Source organism: Sturnira hondurensis, unplaced genomic scaffold (assembly GCF_014824575.4).
Source record: "Sturnira hondurensis isolate 20B ecotype Veracruz unplaced genomic scaffold, ASM1482457v3 Scaffold0010428, whole genome shotgun sequence".
In the NCBI taxonomy this organism is placed as follows: domain Eukaryota; kingdom Metazoa; phylum Chordata; class Mammalia; order Chiroptera; family Phyllostomidae; genus Sturnira; species Sturnira hondurensis.
Window position 1 is genome coordinate 23978836 of NW_028083059.1, and position 18610 is coordinate 23997445.

Sequence of the window (18610 nt, forward strand, 5' to 3'; positions counted from 1 at the left end):
ATGTGTCCATCTGAATCATTGGGAGAAATTATGTGGCCAAAGCCAGCTACAAGGGAAGCTGTAAAATGGTCTCTTCATTCTGGGTACCATGGGACCAACTAAAATTCAGTGGTTCCATTCTTTTGATTCAACAAGTCATATGCACGGAGCTGGGTATATGTGTTTTTAAATAATATCCTCCATGAATCTATGACACGTACCCTTTCTCCGGAGTTTAGCAACTATCTTGAAAGGATAAGATTTCAACTGGGTTTGCTATGTATAACATCTTGTCCATTCTGTTCATATTGATAAAATTAGAGTCAAGTTTAAAATATTTTGAATGAAATTTAGTATGTTTGAAATTTCTTGAGAAAAATTTAATTAAGTTTTGACTTATGCTAACTTATATTTAACCTAATTTGCAAATGATTACATGGTTTCTCTGTAAATAAGACAGAAGGTGGGTCCTGGAGAGAAGTCCCACTGATTTTCTAGAGAATAAGCCTGGGAATCTAGTCAAACATACCTGAACCTAAGACATAATTTTTCTTCATCTGAGATATTTTGTGGGCCTTCTGTAAAGTTCATTTGAAGGACAATGCTCAAAAGCCTACCATGACTATTGGCGGGGTTGCATCAATTGCATAATGTTTCATATCTATGGGAAATATCAATAGGATGTTTATTAAAGAGCTATCATTTCTCTTTAATATTTTTGTACTAAATTTACTCTAACATGAGATACTCTTTCCCACAAAGATATGAAATCTAAATAGTTCTTCTAGATGAATAGCTAGAAAGTCACTATTCATAATGTCACAGAGTCTCTTGAGGATGTCTGCAGAGTATTTATTAATATATATGGTTGAATCTGCTCTGGTTCCCCCCAGAGTGTTCTTGAGACCCCAGGAAGTCTTTAATGTTGGTTCACTTTCTAGTTAAGTGGTAAATCTCCCAAGGAAAATGTCTATATTATAAATGTTGAAAATGCCTGATACAACTGCACAGCTAACTGTTGTTTCGTAAAAAAGCAAATAAACTACAATTTTCAGATCATTTACAAGCTGTAAAACATTATAAATTTTAAAGATTAATAGTAATATTAAGAGTAAAACTGAGGGATTTTTTTGCAATGTCTACTTCCTTTGATGAATTCTTATTATCAATTAGAAACTGCTGTGGAAATAGGTGGAGTTTTATTATGTAGTTTTATATCAGTGCAAAGTTAAATTTTAAGTGTCTGAGCCAAAAAATAACAATAGTATAAAAATAATTTATTTTTCTTTGACAAAAATATCTGGATACAGGTAGTTGAGTTTTGCTTCACTAAGTTCTGAGAGATTTAGATTTCTTCTACTAATTTTCTTTCTTCAACTTTACTAAGGTATCATTCACAACATACATTGTATACTTTCAAGGTATAAAACCTGATTTGATATATGTATACATTGTAAAATATTCACCACAATCAAGCTAATTAACATACCCATCACTTCACATAGATACCTGTGTGTGTGTGTGTGTGTTTGTGTGTGTGTGTGTGTAGAACACTTAAGGTCTAGTATCCATCTTGTTTCTTTATAAGGGATGGTCTTCATTTTGAAGACATCTCATGATTCAAGAGATTCTGCTCAGCTGCTGACACTATGTCAGTAGGTAGGACAAAATAAAAAGAAAAAATGACAGGTGGAAGCAGCTGTCTCTCAGGAAAAATTGCCACATTTCATTTTGCTTACAATACATTGGCCATACTTATCTTTAAACTAGCTATAAAGGAAGCTGCAAAGTGAATTATTTATTTTGAGTAGCCATGAGACAGACTAAAATTGTGGGTTCCATTCCTCTGAGGAAATGGGGGGATAAGTTTTGGGAAAAGGTAGCAGTCTCTGACATGGAGTATCATGATAAATCTTAAAAAATCTTTAGTAGCAAATTTTATCTACTAATACAGTGACCCTTACTACTTTGGAATATTGATACATCATATATAATTAGACCAATCTATAATAAAACTAGCTTATTTAACAGACTCATAGAACCTGGAGTCAGATCAGTCCGAACAAGTTACCTAGTTTTACCCCTCTAGCTGAATTACAGAGTTAAATTTAAATTACAGAAATAAAAGTAAAACAATGACAGTGAAATAATCTTGTTTCTAAAGCACAAAGGGCAAGTATTCCTCACCAGTAGTTTATTAGCTTTTGATTAAATACTTCAAGTAAAATATTCTGACTTTTTTAGAAACCCCATTCTTGAATTTATCTCAAATACTTAAGATGCTCTATTTTCCAGTCATTCATTATAGCCCTACCCTTTTGCGTAACACTAAACCAATATTTTCTTTCTTCCTCCGGACAATTTTTTTGAATCTTGGGAAATAGCTGCTTTCCCTCCTTGAGTCTCACCCCCACACTCACCTTCAGGCTAAGAAATCTGCTTTTCCTGAAAACAAATTTCAGATTCATTATCATCTAAGTAATTTTTCTTTGGATCTCTGGGTGCTATTAAATATGTTAAAGTCAATCTTAACATCTGGTTCAACAATATTTATTCATCCTAAAGCACAAAATATTCTTCCTTCTCCTTTTCTCCTAATTCGAGCTGAACTAAGCATGTAGGTAATGATCTGGCAGCTGTCCACTGTACCCCACCCCCTCCTATCTCCACCTTCCTCATCCCTGTTGCTTAAATGGGAGGAATGTCCTACGACAAAAGCACGGTGCACAATTGCTTCTGCGGTTCATTTGTCCTGTGAACTCTAGCATTAAGCCTGATGATTTTGACAAGAAAAGAGTCACCTGTCTCCGTTTCCTTTTCCTTTGGATGTCAATTTAACATGTCTATGGGGACTATTCATTATTAACCTCTGAAACTTCCAGAAAAAAAGAAGTTTCTTTGCTTTTATTTTAAATAATTTAAGCTATTATAAAACAACCTGAAAATGATATTTTGAATAATTATAGTGTGAAATTTACTCACACATTAATGTAGTAGAATACATAAATGCATATATAAGCACTAATTCCTAAGTGGCAGAATTCGTTAATTAATTACCCTTAACAGCAAAATAGCTTCCCATTAGTCAAGCTTCAGGTTAATTAATTCACCAGATGATGAGTGATCTAAGTCTTAGTGCTTTCTTCTTAACTGCTAGCTACTCCATCCAGACGTGCTCCATAAATGTCTTCCTGAGCAGCCTAGTTTCTGCTTTTGTGGATGCTGAATCTTAGCACAGATCTGATCATCATTTTCTTATAATAAGATATAGAGAATGTAACTTTTCTTTGACATAGGCCTATTTAACATGGTAAGAAAAGTGGGCACCATTTAGGATTGAACAAATAGACATTTTAAGGAAGAGCCACAATCTGTTACTGAGGTTGGAGTAGATTTCTTATAAATAATGGCAAATGAGCTTTCTAGGCAAATATATGTGTGTGTGTGTGTATATATATATATATATCACTGCATATATGACATTTCAGTCAAATTACACCCAATAAAAAAGAGTCACTGAAATATTTCTTTTAGTTAATTTTAGGTACCAGAAATGTCTAACCTTGTGTCTGTAGCTCCATCTGTGCCCTTGGCTGAGTGTCATCTCAGTTCCAATCACTTGAGGAAGATGGATGTGGAGAATATAGACATCAGGGCTTTAAGCACCATCTACAAAATCTAGCTGACACCTTGTCCCAAACTGCAGGCTCATATATCCAACTGTTTACTTAATATGTACACTTGGATACTAATAAGCACTTTAGGATGACTCCCATGGTTTTCACTATTTCATACTTGTCCACCACCAATGCTACTCCTGTGCTTATTCTATTCTATTGTAAAAAAGACAGATAAAGTAAAAGTAATATAATCCCAATAGATCTTTAAAAGCAGGGAGCTTTTTTCAAACTGGCAGTGGGAAGGAAAAACAAATGGGGAAATCAGAAAGATTTGAGGCAAGAGAAGAATTTGATAGAACATGACTGTGTTTGGAAATAGAGGGACCTGAACAATGTCTGGAAAGTGACCTCAGGGATAGCATCAAGCAAGGAACAAGGAAACTCAGTCCTACAGCCACAAGGTACTGAGTTTTCCAACAAGCTGAGTGAACCTGGAAATGGATTCTTTCCCAGAGCCTACAGATAATAGCCAGGAAGAGGTCTTGATTTTCACTTTGTGAAACCCCAAACACAGAAACCATCTGGACTTACAAAGAATGTGAGGTAATAACTGGTTGTTATTTTAAGCTACTTAGTTTATGGAACTTTGCCATGCATCAATAAATAACTAACACAAAAATCTAGTAAGTATTTCAAACTCAACATGTTGGAAAAACAAATTCTGATCTTTTCATCTTCTCTCCAAGGCATCTTCATTCATTGTTTTAATGAAAAATTTATTCTTCCAGTTTTTCAGGTGAAAAAACCTAGTCATTATCATATCCTCTTTTTTCCCCTTAAATCCATATATAAAATTCACTTCAAATTTGTTGAATCAATGTCCATAAAATATCCAGAATCTAATCTGTTCCCATTCCTTTCACTACTTCCACACTGTTTTGGGCCACTAATACCTCTCACCTATTGTAAGAGTCAACTAGTAGGTCTTCCTACTTCAACCCTATTAGTCCTACTTCAATCCTGTGCAGGACTCCTTCCTACATGTTTTGTCAACACGTTAGACAATATAATATTGTAAAAACTTGTCATATCACATTTTACCTCAAAATTCTGCATCCTCTCACCATTTAACTCAGTAAAAGTTTAGGCAATGACCTGGAATGTCTTTCATGACCAGTTCCTCCTCCACTTAATTTGGCCTTATCCCTTCCTATCTTCCCCTTCAGTCATTAGAATGGGTGACGCTGGTTTCCTTAACATTCCAAGAATCTAGACACATTTGCCTCCGAGTGTTTATTCTAACAGCCCCTTAATCTCTGACGTGGCTTCATCAACTCCCTCACTTGAGTCAGGTGTTTGCTCAGATTTCACCTTCTCGGAGACACCTACACTGACCACACATGCAGCATCCATGTGGCATCAGCACTTAGGTACACTGCAAACTGCATCTGCTTTGTGTGACTGACCTCACTCTTGCTGCTGGTGCTCTAGATCACCTTTATCCTTCTTATATTTATTGTCCCATATGTTTTCTAATCAATATACGATTTACCTTGCTTCGGGACTGTATTTTTTTATTATTCTCATATGTTCCTAAATAGAATGTACATTTCTTAAGAGTAGGCATTTTTGTAACTTTTATGAATTGATGTATACGTATAACGCGCCTGAATATTTACCATACAAAAAGAGCTCGGTAAATATTTGTTAAGCAAATGAATGAAGTGCAAGCATTTGACATTGATTAAAGGAAAACATCACCTATGGATTTGAGGCCCTAAGTTTTTCATGTCAGAGACATGTTCAAAGGGACAATGAGTAATGATAGTGAAACTTGAGTTACCTTAAATACATTAATCTAACCATAAATCGAATTTTAAAAACAATAACAAAAATTGATACTGCCTCTTTGGAAATTTTTATGATGAGGATAAAAAGAATATGCATTCCTGGCTCTACTACTTGCCAGAGTTTGAACCTGGTTATTTAATCATTTTGTCTCATATTCCTCGTCTCTAAAATCAAGATAACAATAGATATTCTATGAGATTGTTTTGAAGTTAAATGAGATAACAGATTAAAAGTGTCTGCGTATTCTTTAATGTCAGATTGCTGAATAATTGCCAAGGTGTTGAATCCATCTTAATGATACCATCTGAATCCATGTTGTTTATTTAGAAAACTTTTCGAATATTCTCCACATTCTGATTCCTGATTGGAGCTCAGTGTAAGGTCCCTACAGACCTTAATAATTTAGAGACATCATCACTAACATCAGGCTTTACACTTGGAACTTCAGGTTCCCTGGTTTATACCTGAGCCAAACTCACACTACAGATGTTACCCTGATCTTCATTGGTTTCTCTTTTTCTCCATTTTTCCTGTCCCTCCTGTTTTCTTCTCCCATCCTTGTACAGTCCATCTAATTTCTCTTTTTAACTCCTACAGAACCTGAAACTGGTCTTTAAATAGAACCAGAACCTGAAATTCCCTATGTTTTGCTAAATGATTAAATAATTTAGGAATTGACTCAAGCTTATAGTTCTTCCATGCTGGCACATGTTGGAGAAGCCTGTATTATCTCAGGCATTTTATTCCTATGTTTTAGCCCTGGGATTAATGACGATTGTCTCAGGGAGCACTAATCCCAGGCATCCATGTAGGGTCAGCACTTAGGTACACTGTAAACAACATATCTACTCTGTGTGAATAAAGTCAGACAACCCATGTGACCATTTCTGCTCTTCTTTTATGCCTGTTTCCCCTTTAAAAATATATGTTACAGCATCCAGAAAGAAACTAGGGCACTAGATTGAAACACAATTTCTCTTCTAAGCCTATTCCATTCGTGTTTATGTTTTTCTCAAAAAAGTTCCATTGGGAATTAAATATATTTTAATGCTTGTCTCAGGTAGGATATTTTTATTGGTACGAAATAAGCTTTCTTTTTTTCTGAAGTACTTTGATTTTTTTCTCCAAATACAATTTCCAAAGCTGATGTTATAAACAACATTTTCACCTGGATAAAGATAATTAGGCACCATTTTTAAAGGGGGTTCTTAAGGGAAGATATTTAAGCACAACTATGCAATAACTGACATACCATGGCACATGGGTATAATTCTAGGCATGTAGAATTCTGCTAGAGCATAATTATATTGCAAAGAATTTCCACATAATAAAAATTAACATTTGGGTGGTCCAATCATGTTTCCCTCCTGGTTTCCTTAGAGATCCTCAGGGAGATAGTGTTCTAGTATAAGCATGACATAGGAACAGGGGGCATTTTTTAAAGGATGCAGGGTGGGCAGCTTCCCCAAGTAGGCACATTAACCCTTCCTTTCACAGATGATGAAATAGTCTCAGAGAGGTGATTTGCTCTCAGGAAGTCTGTGGCCGCAGCCTTTAATTCCACCACCTATGAAAGGACAGCTGCCTGTGTGTGTGTGTGTGTTTTTTTTTTCCCCATAGCGTTAGAATACATGAAGGTTTGAGTTCTTAGTTCATCTAAGACTATATCTCATCTACCATCCACTTATCCACTATGTTAGGCAGTAGCCTCTATGCACTGACCGAGGGGCTCCAGGAGATGTGCCCTTGAATTACTTCTCCTGGGGTCTCAAATTCTGCTACAGGGGATGTGTTCTTCAGTGTTTCACGTCTCCTCATACCTCCCCCGACTTTTCATTATTATGAAGGACTGTGTGTTTTAAAATGCGTTTAGGTTTCACAGCCAAATTGAGAAGAAGCACAGAGATTTCCCATACACTCTCAGCCCCATCCATGCATAAACACATCCCTCACCAGACAGGTACATTCGTTACAGTCATGCGTGTACACTGAAATGTCATAATCATCCGAAGTCCACAGTTTACATTAGAGTTCATGCTTGGCGTCATGCATTCTAAGGGTTTCAGACAAACACATCATGGTGTGTCTGTCATTATAACATCAGTTATTTTCACTGCCCTAAAAATACTCTGCTCTACCCCATCCCAAACTCTGGCAAGCACCGATCTTTTTACTGCCCCCATAGTTCTGCCTTTTCCAGAATTTCATATATTTGGAATCATTCAGCACATAGCCCAGATCTCCGTTTTTATAAATCGGGTATGATATAAATAAATTTTAAAACATGGCAATTGTGTTTTAGAGATACTTCATTAACAAAATACTAATGTAACTGCAGTTTTAAAATTGCTTTTTAACCTTCTCTCTTTTCCTGTCACTCTTAGTCCATCAAGCTATCCACTCACCTAGTTTTAAGACTCTGGCTCTGTAAAGTGACTTCTAAGTAAGTATCTAACTGTTCAGGAGGTTAGTAACCGACACTATGGATAATTCTTTAAAGAACGGTCCCATTCCAGCATTAGTGGCCACACTGCCATAATTATGCAGGGAATATTGATGCCATGCTGACTCTGTTCCAGGAATCAGGTAGGCACTGAGGCAGAATGGGAAGGTAAATAGTGGAATATGAGAAGTGTTTTAAAGATGTAGAAATAAAATGCCACAGGAGCAAGATGGAAGAGAGATTAATCATTATTGCTGAGTATAGGAGAAATGAAAAGGCATTAACCAAGAAACGATAGTGAAACAGGTCCTCAAAAGTAGGTAAGACTCTAATTTGTCTTCACAGAAAACAGCAAAAGAGGATGAAATGAGCAAAGACATGGAGGTGACTGGTTTTCTGTGGCTGTTGTACAGAATTGACACAAATTTGGTATCTTAAAACAATGGAAATGTCATCTCTCACAATTCTGAAGGAAAGAAGTCTGAAATGAAGATACCAGCAAGAAAGGGCCATATTCCTTTGAAGACTAGGAGAAAACTCTTCCTCACCTTTTCCAGCTTCTGGTGGCTGTTGGCATTTCTTGGCTTCTTTATCTTGTGGCTACGTCCCTCCAGTCTCTGCCTGCCCTGCCACATCACTGTGTCTTCTGTGCGTCTGCTCTGGGGAGGTCTCTCATAAAAGCACCAGTCATTGGATTCAAGGTCCATCAAGATGGTCTCATTTCAATATGTTTAACTTAATTAAACATGCTAAAAACCTTTTCCCAAACAAGTTAGCATTCACAGGTTCCAGGTGATTTGAGGTGAATATCTTTGGGGGGAACATTTTTCAGCCTGTCACAAGGGGTAATATGCTTTATGAGTGGCTGTGTGACTGTGTTGGGGCTTGGGGGTGGAGTTAAGTTCAAGGTCACAAAGAGTAAGACATTCCTTCCAAGACCTTTAGAGCCCAGTATTACAGCAGCATCTCTTACCTTGATCCCATTTGGAAAATAACTCAAATTTTAAGCTAAAGAATTATTGTCATTGTGGAAACCCAACACTTTGTTTATTTTTATTTTTTCAGTAGAAGATTTTACTTTCTATATTTTTATTTAAAAAATCATAAAATAATTAAATATGCTTTCAATTCTTTGTCTTGCCCTTCATTGTTGCTTATCCTTATATTTTGCCTTTAAATATTTTTAAATTTTGCAATTACAGTTGACATACATTATTTTTATTTCAGATGTACAACCCAATGGTTAGAATATAACTTACTTAGGAATCATCCTGATAAATCTAGTATCCATTTGAACTCTTATAGAGTTTTTATAGTACTATGGACTATATCCCCATACTGTATTTTACATCCCTGTGACTATACTGTAACTGACAATTTGTACTTCGCATTTTTCATCATTCTCCCCAGTCCTGCTTTCATTTGGCAACCATCAAAATTTTCTCTGTATCTATGAGTCTATTTATGTTCTGCTTATTCATTTATTTTGTTTTGTAGATCTAGTCTGTCTGATGTAAGTATTGTTACCCCAGGTTTTGTTTGTTTGTTTACATTTTTATGAAATATCTTTTACCATTCTTTTACTTTTAGTCTGTGTATATCATTGGATTTGAAGTGAGTCTCTTGTAGGCAGCATATGTAAGGGTATTGTTTGTTATCCATTCAGCTTTGAGATGTCTTTTTAAATTAAATTTATTGGGGTGACATTGGTTAATAGAGTCATACAGGTTTCAAGTGTGCGTTACTGCAATACATGATCTGCATATTGTATTGTGTAGCCACAACCCATAATCAAATCATTTTCTATAACCATATATCTGTCCCTCTTTACCCCCTTCTACCCCGACCCCTTCTCTCTAGTAACTGCTGTACTGTTGTCTGACTGAAACTCTGATTTCAATTTTATATCCCACATATGAATGAAATCATATGGTTCTTAGCTTTTTCTGACTGACTTCATTTAGTATGATATTCTCAAGGTCCATCTGCATCTTTTGATTGGAGCATTTAGTCCATTTTCTTTTAAAGTAATTGTTGCTAGTTATACATTTATTGCCATTTTATTATTCCATGTTTTATTTTTATTATGCCATTTTTTCTTCTTCTTAGAGAATCCGGTAACATTTCTTGTAATACTGGCTTGGTGATGATGAAATCCTTTACCTTTTTCTTGTCTGGGAAGCTCTTTATCTGTCCTTTGATTCTAAATTATATTTTGCTGGGTAGCATAATCTTGGTTGTACATCCTTGCTTTGCATCACTTTGAAAATTTCTGCCAATCTCTCCCAGATGGCAACATTTCTGTTGAGAAATCAGTTGACAGTCTTATGAAAGCTCCCTTTTAGCCAGACTACATTATAACTGTTTTTCTCTTGTTCCTTTTAATATTCTTTGTTTTTAACCTTTGGTATTTCTATTATATGTCTTTGTGTTCATTTTGGTGGGGAGGGCTCTCTTCACTTCCTGGACTTGTATGCTTATTTTCATTACTAGGTTAGGAAAGTTTTTGTCATTTTTTTCCAAATAGGTTTTCATTTTTTTGCTCTTTCTCTTCTTCTCGAACCCCCATGATGTGGATCTCAGCTACATTTGAATTTGTCCCTGAGGATCCTCACACTGTCCTTATTTTCTTGGATTCTAATTTATTTTTGCTACTCTGATGAGTGTTTTTTCTTTTCTTTCTTAACTTCTGAATCTCTGAATCTCTAATTTTATCCTCCACTTCATCTAATCCACTGTTGGTTCCTTGTAACATATTCTTCATTTTCAATAGTGCTGTCCTCATTTTTCACTTGTTTTTTTTTTCTGTTTTCTATCTCCACTTTTAACTATCTCCTATCGCTTTGTTGAAATTCTTGCTAAGTACATCTACTCTTCCTTTGAGTTCACTGAGCATCCTTATAATAAGTGCTTGAACTCTGCATCTAGTAGATTGTTTATTTCCATTTGTTTAGTTCTTTTTCTGGAGTTTTGTTTTATTCTTTCATTTGGGACACATTTCTTTGTCTCCTAATTTTGGCTGCCTCCCTGTGTTTGTTTTTATGTATTAGGTAGAGCTGCTATGTCTTGGTAGAGTGGACTTAAGCAGGTGTCTTCTAGGGTACAGTTGTACAGCCTCCCAAAGCACCTGAACTGGGCACTCAGGTGCGTTCCTCTCCCTTGCCCCCTACCCTGCCCAGTGTGGGTTGTGTACAACCTCCTGTTGTAGTTGAGCCTGATTGCTATTGGCATGTCAATGTGAAAGGTTTACCCCCATGCCTTTTGGCTGTAACCACCATGGGAGATCAGCTGTTCAGGGGTCAATGCCACAAAGTAAGACTTAATTTAGAGGGATTCTGGTCCCCACTGAGTTAACCCCTTGAGTGTGTCATTCCTGGAGATTAGTAGGTCATGTTTCAATGTAGTCTGAAGCTGTCCACCAAGTACCTCGGTTCTGGGTTCTCCTGGGAGTTGCAAGTTAAGATCCGTCACCACCTGCTCCCTCTGTTGGGACACGAAGCATAAGCCACAAAGCAATCTGTAGATGACTGCTATTTGTGCTTGGCTTGGAAGTGCCCAGGAGAGAATAAACTGAGATCTAAGGCCAGCTGGCAATAGAGCTGTGTTGGGAACCCCTCTGCCTGGTTTCAGGACTTGTAACTGCCCCCCATGGCTAAGACTGAGTAAGCAATCTCTGGAATGTGAGCCACTAAGGAGACAAAGCTTCTCCCCAGCTCCCAGTGCTTGGTTGGTTAGTCCATGACAGGTACAACCCCTCAGAGGGGGTGGGGGGCAACCTAAGGCAGACATGATCACTTAGAAGGCCATCATGGAAGGACTCAGGGGGCTTCCATGGGGGAACAGGGAGTGATTGAAATCAGTTTCAGCTGATTTCTCAACAGAAACTTTGCTATCTGGGAGAGATTGGCAGAAACAAAGAGGGAGTGATGAACCCCCACCCCTGGCTATTCTGACGTAGCCTGAGTCCCCATTTCTGTCTGGGAGAAGTGATTGCTGGCTCTAATCCACTTAAGCCTAAAAACCTATGATGTGGAAGGTGGTGCAGAAAAGGGTGGGTTCTCTGGGTGATCACGCCTAAGAAAGATTATGTAAAATCCTGTGAAACCTGCTTTGTTTAGAATGCTCTCATTTAAATGATAAGGGTCCAAGCAAGAAGTTTGTTCCTCAAAGTTTTATGGCTCTTTAGCTATCTGACCCTGACTGAGAATAAGCCCTCATAGTTCTTTGAATGCTATCTATTGTTTGATCCTTACTTGTATTCTTATGCAAACAAACCCAATAAAAGCCCATTGAAGAAGGGGCCCTTGGCCCTTCCCGTTTGAGGGATTGGCCACCCTTCTTCACCAAGCAGATCATGTCTTGGTAGTTTCACTTTCATGCGTGGTGGACGGGGGGACTTTGTGGGCAAAGCTGCCCCCACATCTGATGCCCAGGACAGGGATCTGACGGATCCAGGACCTGCTTTTGACCATAGGCTACGAGCCACATCATCACAAACGGCACACCTAAGTGGACAGAAATTAGTGTATCATCCCCAGAGAGATCAGGGGCAACTCTTGGTAAGGCCCCCAGGCATGTTACAGATAAGAGGAAAGGTCACTGTTCACTTTCATTCATGGTGAATGGGGGGAGGGGGGGACTTTGCAGGCAAAGTTGCCCCCACAGAGCTGGGCCTGTAGCTACTTAGACAGAAGTATGTGGCATGGCAAGGCCCAATGCTGCTTTATTCAGAGATTTTAGGAAAATCTGAAGCATTAACCAAAGCAGGCCATTTGTATGGAAAAGCCAATGGAAACAGCTTGGGTGGGCCTGCAAGTTGAATGGAAGAGGATCTCAGGGAATCACCAGAGCAGGACTAATAATTCTAGCAAGGTTGATAGAGACTCAGATATGGCTCCTGTTTACTGGCTCTGTGTGGGGACATTGGCCTCTGCTACCACTCCTGCCTGAGAGAAAGCTGCCCTTCTGCAACTTCTGAAGGATGGTTGTTCTGTAGTTTAGTTGTAGTTTTGATGTGGTTGTGGGAAGATTTCAGTACAGCTTTTACTTCTGCTGCCATCTTGACCTTTAACACTTCATTTTTTGATCTTTAGTGAAGTAACAGCGTCAGTAAGTTTAGATAATTTAGTCGAAATGATATCAGTAATTAAGGGTATCATAAGTAGCAAATTCAGAATCTAAATACAAGTAATTAAGCATTTTAACTGTATTTTATTTTTCCATCAAGTTATTGAAAGCTTACAAATCACACACACTCACACATGTGCATGCATACACACAGAATTCTAACATAATAGTGTATATTTTTAACTCCATTAATGAAACTGTAAAGGTTGAGTCACAAAGAATATTCTTTCATAACTCCACTAGGCAGTGGAGGCTTTTTACCTGTGGAAAACAAGGATGCACATATACCATAGTACTGAGAACATACTACAATTCTTTTTTTTATACCTGCTTCAGATAAATGATAAGTTCTCGATAAGAGATTATATAGTAACAACAACAGATTATATAGCAACAGATTTTGTCCCCATACCCACACCTCTTTAAAGAAATTGTCTATGAGCTTAGTCCTGGTGGCTATTAGAATTAAGTGTAATCTTGCCCCCCACCCTACCCCACAGCCTGCAACACCACTGATTGGATCAGGGGAAGACAAGATAAATTAATCTATGGCTTGAGATACACTTTGCTCAATAAGCAATTTAGAAATATAAAAATATGTTTTTGTGTCTATGTCATTTTATTAGTGGGGTACATGACTCAAAGTCAATAAATTCTTGTTTTGAGATCCCCTGAGCTGTCCCAAATGTCTTTGTGTATCTTTTCTAAATGTCTCTTTACCTGAACTAGTAACTGAAACTGGCCTTTTTGAGAGAACATCTGCCCACGTGCTGAGTGAGAATGCCCTACCTGGATTTATGGCCTCATGAATCCCATTTCTGATCTTTAGCAGGAGAGAAGTTTGGGAAATGGTACCTGCCTATGAATAATAGGTCTCAGGGCACCATCAATCATTTGAGGAATAGAACAAAAATCATTCTATTGAGACAATTTTTCATCTATACATTATTCTTGCCTAGAGAACAAAATTCCTAACCAAAGTACCAATGCCTTTGTCCAGATTCCCCTGACCATTGGCTCTTACTTATAAGGCTAAAGACCAGTTGAAAATTCCAGAAAAGTATTTCTGAATCTATGCACATTTGAAAGACAAGTGTTCCACCTGTCACAACACGCCACCTGTGAGAAACAAAGCCGATTCTACCTCTGTGGTCCCTGGGCAGTATCATGAAGCATCATACCGTCATACCTGAGAGCAGGCGCTTGCAATTGCTGACTCCACTATGCGAAAGAATACACAAAAATCATAAAAAGCCATCACAGGAAATGATCTAAATGGGAAGTGACATCTGGCTAAAAATAACAGCGGCTAATTGAGTCCATTTAAAGTGAGCAAAGCTGCCAGTGATGGCTTTCTTCAGGGTACTCCATCGAACAGATCCGTCTCATTGCATAAAACATTCTTCGAGTCTCTGCCCAACAACACCTCATGCTTTCCGTGAGAAATCATACTTTCACCAAATATTTCACTTGTTTTCATTTTCTTACAATTAAAAATGGCCAGTGAAACGTGAGCTAAAGTAACATGCATCCATTCTGGACTGAGCAGTCCAGTGTGTGTATTGAGTTCTATACCCTCTCCTCCTGCCACAGGGAAGTAGAGGCCTGAGGTTCAGACAGCAGAGCTGCAAGATGGTGGACCTGGGGCCATATTGGATCCCTGAGTGATGTATAATGCAGAGCCACCTGTACGCCCCTGCTCATGTCTTCCCTGTACACCATAAGCAAGAAATAATTTTTTAAGCCACTGAGATTTTCAGTGCTTTTCTTCCAAACTGAGTTGAATATGTGATAGAAGAGCCAAGTCACAATAAAAGAAAAACCTCAAGTAATATAAAGAATATGAGCTGAAAAAAAAAACCCAAAAAGAACAAAATACCTGTTATCTTTACACCACAAATCTAAAGAAGTGCTAACCCCACCAAAGCTTCGAAAGGTGACCCTGAGGTTATAGAAGTGTTTCGTCTTGTCCTGGTGCTCTCAGTGGGGCCACTCCAGCAAATGTTCACATCCCCACAGATCATAACAGCAACAGTTGCTAGCTAGGGATCCTGTAGCTAATCAATCAGGATCAATCAGAACATCAGTGTCTGCTCACACTTTTCTCCTCCTCCTGACTAGCCTCTGGGCCTGTGGGCCTGCAGAGTTTCTGACTTAGTTTGGCCCTGGTGGCCTCTAGTGCCTTTTCTCCCTGCCTGTGTTTCTCTGTTATTTGAGGGATTAGATTCAGTTACTTGATGAAACTAATTTTTCTGAACATTTATTTTGCCCTTTAGAAGGGCACTCTTTCTAATTCCAATAATAAAACATGCTAGCCGACAACAAGCCAGCTTGGGAACTGAGACCTTTCTGATCTCAGTATATTCTAGTTTGTATGTTATTGCTATCCCTGATTTCCTGCAGTTTAGTACCTTTGTACAGTATTCTTTGTCTCTTGGGAGAGAACCATAATACTTCAGGGTTCTTTTGTTTTCATAGAAAAAGTTGTAACTTAAAGATGCCTTTTAAAAAGTTAATGTTAGAACATATCCAAAACAAATGCTATTCAAAGAAAAAAATCTAAAACTTCCTGACACATGACATTTAGAAATCTCATCTTTTACATTATTATATAGTATTACTTTTTCAAAAAGATTTTACCTATTTATTTTTAGAGTGAGAGTAAGGGAAGGTGAAAGAGAGGGAGAGAAACATCAATGTGTGGTTGTGTTTTGCATACCCACTACTGGGGTCCTGGCCCGCAACCCAGGCATGTACCTCAACTGGGAATGGATCTAGTGGGCCTTTGGTTCACAGGCCCAAGCTCAGTGCACTGAGCTACACCAGCCAGGGCTAAAAGTCATCAAATAGTATTTCTATTCACCATGGTTATAGTTAACAAAGTAAGCTAATCAGATTATTACAAAGAGGTAAATTGCAATAAAACTATAATTAAGTTTTCTTTGAAATGGAAAAAAGATAGAAAATTGGAGGATTACATACTCTATACTATTTTAAAATAGTAAAAAATTATCTTTGTCTATCCAGTAAAGATTTCTCCAAATTACATGCAGGGCTTTTCATTCTTGTTTAGAACATGTGATTGATGGGCCATTGTTTGTGCCTTCATTTTAAACTTGGCATTTAGATCACTCATCTGGATAAAGCACACTATTCACTTTGTCCACATCCATTCACAACTGCAGCACGTCCTTCTCAAAGATCAGTGGAAACTGGAAGGAGAGAGAGAATATGTGGACCAACAAGCTTAGATTTTTAAAGGGCAAAGGCTGTACCGAAACACTTTTTTATCATGCTTCACAGAATACCTCATCCATTATAGCCTCTTAAAAAAACACTTAATTTAAATGTCCTCTAATCGTGAAGAAAAAGAAAATGTAGGTAATTTTTTTGTGGTTGACAGCAGTGTTCAGGTAGGCGGTAGAGGTGGGCACCTTCCTGAGTTGATGTGTGTGGTGCTAACAATGTTACCTGCTTACTCATGCCATCTTCACTCACCTGCTTGCTTCATGATCATTTCAACTAACATGTTTAACTGGACTAGTTTTTAGAGCAGACCAATTAAAAATATGTATGCAGTGTTTTTTGGTGGTTCTAAATTTGGATAATGAGAATGGAAAACAGAAATGTTGAAAGAAATATCTCCTGTGGTTTAGATACTTTTTGATAAAAAATTATTTTTAGCAGAAAAAACATGTTCAAATATCAACAGCTAACTCTGGAGTACTTTTGTTGTAGCAGGAACTGTCCTATTGCTTTTTATATATTGACTCATTTAACCCCCACAACCTAAGACATAGATGTCTTTATTAGTGCATTTTACATCAAAACTTTAGGGCACATGACTAATTAATAGCAGAGTGGAATTTAACTGCAGCCAACATGGTTGTGGTCCTCTGTACTCCTATGCTATCTACATTTATCACACTTGGAACACATATATTAAAAATCAGAATTTCTCCAGTTAAAGTAGATGATCTCAAGCTTGGAGCTTTGGGTGTTCCCTCTGAGGTGGAAGTTTCAAATTTAGCAGAGCTGATGTTAATACCTGCTCTAGACTAGACCGGGTAGCTTCCCAGGGACAAGGAACATTGTAGACAGAGGTGAGAAGCCAATGGGCAATGACAGAATTTTAGAATACTGGGTCCTTCAAGAAGGGGAAGAAATCCAAGAGTAACAGAACAATTTTCAATATTTTTCCAGAGTATGTTCTACCAAAACTTCTTTCTTATTTTAATCAATCACTTTACATGTTTATATTTCTTGGATCAAACATATTCAAAGAATTGTTTAGTCTTGAATTGTTCCACATTTCATAAAGAATAGGTATGTACATTACTAAGGACAATAAGCAAATCGAATTTTAGGACATACTTTTTTAAATTAATGTAATCTCACTTTAAGTAAATGCCAAGATATATTTTCAATAGAGCATTTTTAAAGGTAAGCTTGGAAATGTTTTCCTTCATAACATTTTCTTACAGTCTCAGGGGAAAGTGAAATATCTTATAAGCACATCTACCTTCATATTCATCTACTCTCTGAAAAGATCCAACTATTTATCCAAACATAGTAACAGATATATTACATAGCACTTACGATGAGCCAGGCACTCTTCTAAGTACAGATATGCACTCTATTCTCACAGCAACCATATGAAGTACATTGTTGGTTTGATCACCCTTATTTTATGGATGAGGAAACTGAAGCACATAAAAATGACAAGATAAAAGATCTGGGATTCCTACATAGACAGTGTGGTTTTAGAGCACACACTTTTAACAACTATGCAATGCCACTTCTAAACAAGTAAACCACCAATAAAAGAATAATCAGTTAACAGAGAGAGCAGAGCAATGGAAATACCCTTTGTGAGTTCTCTAATTCCATAAATCTTAGGAGCTCCTCAAAGCTCAGTCTTAACTTGTCCAGAACTGAATTAATCATCTTCTCCCCAGAGCTTCTTTCTTTATGTTATATAATCCTCCGTATCAGTCAGGATAGATTAGGTTCTGGCACAGCAACAAATGATCCAGATAGCTCAGTGACTTAAAGGAAAAAACTGTATTTTTGGCCCATGAGGGCTGTGTTGTATGCCTTTGTGGTCCTGGGATCCAGAGGGATGAAGTAATGTCCATTTGGAGCACCGCCAGTCTCATGGTAGAAGGAAAAGAAAGTGTTGTGAATCCAATGCCTGCTCTTAGAGCTTTCACCTTGCAGAGAGACTTGGCATTCGTTCTTTGTCATGTTTTACTACACAAAAGAAGTCTCATGGCTATCAGTGAATAACGGTTCAGGGATATCCATTTATTGCAGAGAAAGGAAGAAATTTAAGTGAGAAGCAGTATCTTCAATGAAAGTCTCCATCTTAATTTATTAGCATCACTACCTACATAACTAGAAACCTGAAATGTATTTCTAAATTGTAATTCTATATTCCCTTCCATAAGCAAACGATAGGCCTATCTGGTCCTCAGTCTAGGCATCTGTCTCAAGCACTCACTCTCTTCCATTCCCAGTGTTCTACGTCACATTGCAAAAGTTTTCTCCCAGACTCAGCAACAGCTTCCTCGCAGGTTTCTCATTCTCT